We start from the raw sequence: 7,476 nt of genomic DNA, 5'->3' as shown, positions 1-7,476 counted from the left end.
CGTTCTTAATTTTTGTGGTTAACTGTATTATTGATAACTCATGCGTATTTTGTACCATCTTCATCATCACAACCAGGTTTTTTTTCAATCCATGAAGAAATTAAATTGTCTCGAATTGCGTTTCTTTTGTACACGTGATGATGACGTATTTCCTCTTAATCTTACTTAATCTTTTGAAGATTTGAAAAACTGAGTTATAGAATGAAAAGATCTTCACAAACTATATGTGTATATCTTTGACCTGTTATAAGAAGTAGCGATATGGTATAAGTTTAAATACAAATATAGAAACTACTCCTTCAGTTCAGTGGTGATAGCCGTGATCGTATAGTGGTTAGTACTTCGCGTTGTGGCCGCGACAACCCAGGTTCGAATCCTGGTCACGGCATTTACTGTGACAGTCGCTGTCTCGGCACAGCTGAACTTTTTTTGTGGAGGATCTTCTAGAAGGAATATTTAACTTTATTTTAACTTTTAACTTTAACTGCAGATATACAAGAAAATGAAAAGTGTATTTAGCATAAATTTAAACTTGCTTGATGTAATTTCAAAATTTTGTAAGAAATAGGAAGATCTCATTTATTTAGAATATGACAAATTCACTATGTTTAATAGGCTGGATATGTTATATCTAAACGGAATTTTCTTTAATTGGAACTAAACTGTTATGGTGAACATACTAGCTATGTAACAATATATCATGATCAATTCTAGTATGAATTGTATCTGTACCACCTTTTTGGTGTTATAAATATATAGTTATGTATAATATGTTAAATACATAGATTTTTTAACCAAAATGGTTAAAACAGAAAGAGAATATTTGGGCATTTATTTTCATTACAAGGTGCATTCTAATCTTGCAAAATTGTTACCTTTATCGTACAATAAAAATGAAATATAGAATCATAATATTGCGTAAATAAGTGATGAATATATTTGAAATGATATATTCATATGATATCTTTATGTAGGAAATAAATCAAAGTTAATCAAATAAGTACATATGTATTTCGAAAAAAGGAATATGTGCTCTTTTGGTTTTGAATGCTACCTAAGTGGACGCAGCAGATTCAATTGTTGTCATACTTAAAATCTGTACAGAATGCCATTAGAATGAGAATTCGCTTAATTAAGTTAAATTAAAAAAAAAACAAGGGGAGACAAGCACTCCCACATTTGCAATAAATTTACAAATTGAAAAACAAATTTAGTTTTTCTTTAGCTTTAAAGAGAATGACGCTTATGTTTGGTAAGACACATAACCATTACATTAACTAACTCGAAAGCGGATCAACTTTCATTACATAAAAGCACGTAAAGCTGGAAAGTGTCCTTTCCCCATTGTAGCAGCAGTTAACCTGCAGTTAGCCACAAATTGAGATAATAAATCTATATTTTGAAAGCAGTTTATTTTGTAATTTACTTGATAAAACAAAGCGGTAACCTTTCCCTTCCCATTAGCCATGTCCATCTATTCTGTTCTTACTTTTTGTGGTTAACTGTATTATTGATAACTCATGCGTATTTTGTACCATCTTCATCATCACAACCAGGTTTTTTTTTTCAATCCATGAAGAAATAAAATTGTCTCGAATTGCGTATTATTTGTTTACGTCAAAAAGGACTGTTTTGTTAAAATTCATAAGGTAGATCATTTCTTTTGGACCTATTCAAAATATTTACGTAGTTTAACGCTCTGTCCGACCATGTTTACTTTATATACTATTTCCTATACAAAAGGTATACAACACACAAAAAACAGTTAAAGTTCAATCATATCCCTACTTCCTTAGATAAAAACTAACATGTGACCAACTGCCTTGTTCAAGTCGTAAAACATTTTGAAATATAAATTTTACACATAAAAAACTCTGATCATTGGAGCGTATCCGTAATTTCATAGTATAACAAGCTTGAATATGACAGACGTCAAGTGCTGTTTCAACCAAGCAGAAATGTTACCCGTGTTTTGTTGCCTCGTAACACAGAACTTCTCTGTTATGTTTCAATATTTACTAGCAATATATGTTCTCTTAAAGTTTGGTTTCAACCAAATCAAAACATGCAATAAACCTTAAAAAGGCCACAACTCCATAAAGCATGAAGTCAATCATACTGTCATTACATATTAATATTTGTTTGACATGTAAGATTTACCAGTAACAAATTTAATAGCACCATCAACATTACTACAGGTGTAAGACAGTGTATTTGTCAAAGTTGTATGCATAACCTGGTGGAGTAAATTTTCCGTCCATATCTGACTCACTGACTGACTGTGGTGCACATCATTCTCTTTTATCTCTTCTTCGAATACCTGTACATAAAATTCAATTAAGATATACACACTGTACTTTAAATATCATTTTTAGATAAGATTGTATGAAATGATGTTGAAAAAAAATGAATTATCAAGATTTGTGAGACAAATTATTTGAGAAGTTTAGTATCTTGCAATTTGTTTGGTTCGGCAAATATAACACGCATTCATTCCGAAATGTACGAATAGTAAATGATGTGATTTTTATGACTCTTTAGGCAACATGTGTTTAGAACATTTAGGAATACCACATTGAAATAAAAGAGGAAAATTCTTTGGGAATAAGTATACTTTAGTATGGTAATCAAAATATTTAATTTATTAAACCTAAACGTATATATCATAACTTAATTATTTTTACGTCTATAGCAATCAGTCGAGCATAATTCATAATTTTCAGTTGCTTTAGAAAATTCGTATAATTTTGTGGACTGCAATCATATTCGGAATCGGAATTGGACTGTGTTTCAAAGCATGATTTTAATACCTACATCTATTTCCAATAATCATTATTTTAAGACATGTATTAGCATTTTAATAACTGAGTGATCTGTATCGATGAATTTAACAGATTTAACATATTTTTTAATTGCAAATAAGCTAAATAACACACATGAGGTCTTGACACACCATATATGGTACAGGTCACTGACATCAATGATTTCGAATTATTCTCAAATTTTGATTTTATTGCATAAAGAGACATTTTCGCATAGAATTAATCTTTACATCGGAATATTAAACACGCATTCATTTGTATATTTTTTATTAGATCAATTGTTTATCATGTAAACCTTGAAAATGCTTTTCTTTATAAAACAGTATATTCACTTTAACTACATATAGACCGTGTACTTAATCATTATTACACGTATGAATAAAATACATTGATGTACATAGAGATTTCTTCAATTAAATTCAATGAATACCCTGAATCTGGCCACACATTCTTTCTTCATTAGTTAGAAAATTTTATTATGTTTATGCATAATATTTTTAAAAACTCGTAAAACAATGATCGCTTCTATACACATTTTAATGTTTGATGTTCAATTTACAAGTCTTTCTTTATACATGTACGTATTATTACTTGCAGCTTTAATAACAAAGGCATTTTTTCTCTTGTAACTTAACGGCGTAGAGATGAATATCTTATATTATATGTAGATTACCGTATCATGATCGTTTAATACTACTTTTTGTACACGTGATGATGACGTAATTCCTCTTAATCTTACTTAATCTTTTGAAGTTTTGTAAAACTGAGTTATAGAATAAAAAAGTATCTTCACAAACTATATGTGTATATCTGTGACCTGTTATGAGAAGTATCTCAAGTGCCGCGATACTGTGTCAGTTTAAGTACAAATATAGGAACTAGTCCTTCAGTTCAGTGGTGATAGCCGTGATCGTATAGTGGTTAGTACTTCGCGTTGTGGCCGCGACAACCCAGGTTCGAATCCTGGTCACGGCATTGATTGTGACAGTCGCTGTCTCGTTACCGCTGAACTTTTTTGTGCAGGTGTTATCTTCGAGAAGCAATATTTAACTTCATTTGAACTTTTAACTTTTACTGCGAAATACAAGAAAATGAAATACAGTAAGTGCATTTAGCATTTATTAAAACTTGCTTGATGTTATTTCAAATTTTGGTAAGAATATGAAGATCTCATTAATTTAAAATATGACTAATTGGCTTGATATAAAATATCTAAACGAAATTTTCTTTAATTGAACTAAACTGTTGTGGTGAACATATTGGCAATGTAACAATGTTACAATGTATCATATAATAATTTTTAGTATGAATCATCAGAACCACATTTCTGATGTTATAAAGATTTTTAACACAAAAAAGGAAAAAGGAAATTTATTTTCTTTACAAGGACAACACAAAAGTTTGTCGTAATAATAAAGAAAGGATTTTCTCTGGCAGTATTAAACGCGTCTATACGGGTCAATATACCGAAGGTCGAGCGAGATATCAATTTTCCAACGCTGCGAGTAGAAAATACATAGTCTCAGAAAGCTACTATAACATAATTTTCCTTTTATTATATACCTTTTCGTTTTATTCAGAAAATGAAATGTAGTTGTCAAGAAATAAATTCATGACTGACAGATGAATACGTAATTCTTGCAAACGGCCACGCCTTTAATAATTTTGGTTCCCGTTTCCAAATGCAACGCTATTTAAACCAAAGATCGGAACCAACGTCAAAAATAGTCCGACACTTCCATATATGGTACCGTATTTGTCACTAACATAATACGGAAATGCGTATTTGCGCTTCAATATTAGCGTGTATTTTAGGGAGAAAATATATAGGTATATAATAAATGATAATGTTGCCTGAATGAGATAAATATGACCGGAGCTGCTCGTGTGGATTATATTTATCTTATCTAGTATATGTTTTGCATTAATCTTGTGTTAATCTATAATAATAATAATAATAATAATAATATAATAATAATAATAATAAAGTTCTACAAACAAATGACGTTACTTTAAAAAGCAAACATTATATTGTTTTACAGAAAGAATATCTTGTGTTGGAAGTGTCGATTGCTGATGGAAAATAGACACTTTTCTAGGAAAATTGGTCCGCCTTCGAGTTAGTTAACCTACTGCGACTTCCAAAAATAAACCATAATTACTATTTTTCTTTTTAACTAACGACACATTTTCTTTGCCTTCCAACTTGTCAATATGTAGTAAATGTGTCTTTGTTTTATACGTTTTTATCACTGTTACTTTGTTTAGCAAGCGAAAATTTTAATTAAACTTATTTTAAGTTCGGCAACTATTGATTTCAAATGAATTCCTTTTAAATAATTCAAAAATAAAAGAAAGAAATTTTATTCTTTCTATCTTTATTTTAAAGGATATTAGTATAATTCTTTAAACACATTATTGCAAATATTTCTAAATCATTTCTTAATGACAAAATTATTATATTTTATAGTTGGCCATGTCATTGTCTTTAAAGATTTTACGAGAAAAAAGATAAGATAAATTTAGCCACGTCATTAATTTAAAAAGGCGATTATCAAACAGAAAAAAAAACATTCATTGTGTTCATTGATGTATTTATTTGTTTTCCTTTTTCATCAAGATATACCGTAAGAATAAATTGTAAGAAAAATTTGTGTGTGCGGTTTTCTAGGTACGGGGGTGACGTTTCCACTTTAGAAGGATTGGCAATCAATAGGATGGCAAAAATATATCATAGTTAACCGAAGCCGGATTGGCAATGAAAGTTCATTAAAATAAACTGCACACACTGTTAATACCCAAAAAGAATCTTTAGACTTTACTAGCTTGTTTATTTGTTTGTAAAATTGATTCTGAATACATACATGTTGTTAACCCTTGATTAACAATATTATTCACTCGAGAAATTTCGTGATATGAAAACCTTTTGAGGAATCCGACATTAAAATCAGACACTGTGCTGATGTTACCAGATATGTTTGGATGGTGTATTATAACAGACAGGTCCTTATATGGCAAAGTTATGTATGTGAGTTTATACGTAGAGCACACATTTTACAAGGTACATGTGTTGGATGTATTCGGTCAATATCTTATTCAAAGCAGATTAATATACAAACGCAAGGTCGGATTGATATCCTGTTATATTCTAGGGATGTAATAAGTTATATAAAAATAAAATGTACAGTTTTTATTCTGACTTTACGTCATTAAATAATCATCATTCGTCTTTAAATTAAAATTTGCAAACATGTAACAGGATATTATGTTTATCTAGAAATAAACTCTAAATGTTATAGTATATATTTGATTACAAATCTGTTCATAATCAACAATAGAAAGATTTCATGTTGACTTGTTGCATGCATCAAATATCGTGAACTGAAAAAAAAAATAAAATTAGAACTGCATTTTACTAGAGTATTGTTGCCATGAGATGACGTGAAATGCGATTAAAAGATTTATGATTGCTCCCACGTGACTTGTGTGACATAAACTGTGGACAGCTTAGTGTTGTGTAACCCGTTTATTTTGGCAGGTGAAGCACTCATAAATGTGTACATTATTCCCTTGTTATTAATTTATAATTGTCCTGATTATTCCGGTGACTGATTTCAAAGAACAAAAAGAAAGTAAATTGCTTTAGATAAGGTTTTCAAAATATGGATTTGACGCTATTAAAATAAGCAAACTTGAATATGACCAAATACATACGAAATAATATGTTTTACAGGCTTTCTTTCGTTCAGTATATGCATGGACGGTGGATGTTAATGCAAAATACAGTCCATGTCCTTGGTGCAAGCTTTCAGGGAAATCAGCGTTTCAGGGAAGTCATGAAAATATTCGAAATGGTTATATTGTAAAATGTTTTGATACGACGGTGATACTGTAACTAAAAAAGCAAAATCATGGTTTTATACAGGGGTCTAATTTTACATATAAAGTTAACGTTTAATGTATGCTTACCTAAATTTTACTGCTTTTACCGAGCGTTCTGTCAGCCATTTTATGAGCCCATTGTACGATTTTGGTCAATTGATCATCCACAGTGTTATGAAATATAATGGGAATTTCAAAAGGGTCGGAGGTTTGTCAAAAAGGGTTGTTTAAAAAGCAGGAAAGGAATGTTGATGATGAGTATTCGTTTCTCATAAAGAAATACATGAACCGCTTTTAGAAAAAGGCGCAAATTATCACTTAAATAACATTAACGTCGTACTGAGCGGTTACCAGAGCTCTAGTTAGTTTGTGCAATTCGAACTGTGATTTGTTTTATAAATGAATTCAGGTCTTCTAATGTCGTACACGTATTTATTTTGATCATATTTTTTTTTTAAACTTCATATTCTCATTTGAACAATTTGAGTAAAATTTACATCGTTGACAACAAAAACCTGGAATTTACTGTCATTATGAACACGTATTATTCTAATTCACCGCATTGCATTCAATTTAAAGAACCGAATTTCTTCTCTGTATAAGGAGATTTTAAGGGTAAGATATTCTTCGTAAGAAAGTTATGTTTTTTTTAAATGATTAGCCTAAGGGTATTTGATCGGGCCTTCTCACGTACGTTTAATAATGCTTTGAATTATATGTTCCCAATAAAGCTCACATGTTTTTTATATATATTTCAACAATACATAAACAT

General features: G+C 30.1%; 2 non-coding genes across 2 annotated transcripts; both read left to right on the top strand.

The window, feature by feature from the left end:
• The first annotated feature begins 316 nt into the window (after positions 1–316).
• Trnah-gug (transfer RNA histidin (anticodon GUG)) lies at positions 317–388 on the top strand. Its single transcript has one exon. It is a non-coding gene; the product is annotated as a tRNA-His (tRNA).
• A 3,337-nt stretch (positions 389–3,725) lies between these two features.
• Trnah-gug (transfer RNA histidin (anticodon GUG)) lies at positions 3,726–3,797 on the top strand. The gene has a single exon. It is a non-coding gene; the product is annotated as a tRNA-His (tRNA).
• The last annotated feature ends 3,679 nt before the right edge of the window (positions 3,798–7,476 follow it).

Source organism: Ruditapes philippinarum, unplaced genomic scaffold (assembly GCF_026571515.1).
Source record: "Ruditapes philippinarum isolate M1 unplaced genomic scaffold, ASM2657151v2 ctg1826_1_1_1_1, whole genome shotgun sequence".
In the NCBI taxonomy this organism is placed as follows: Eukaryota; Metazoa; Mollusca; class Bivalvia; order Venerida; family Veneridae; genus Ruditapes; species Ruditapes philippinarum.
This window is presented reverse-complemented; position numbering and strand designations above follow the sequence as displayed.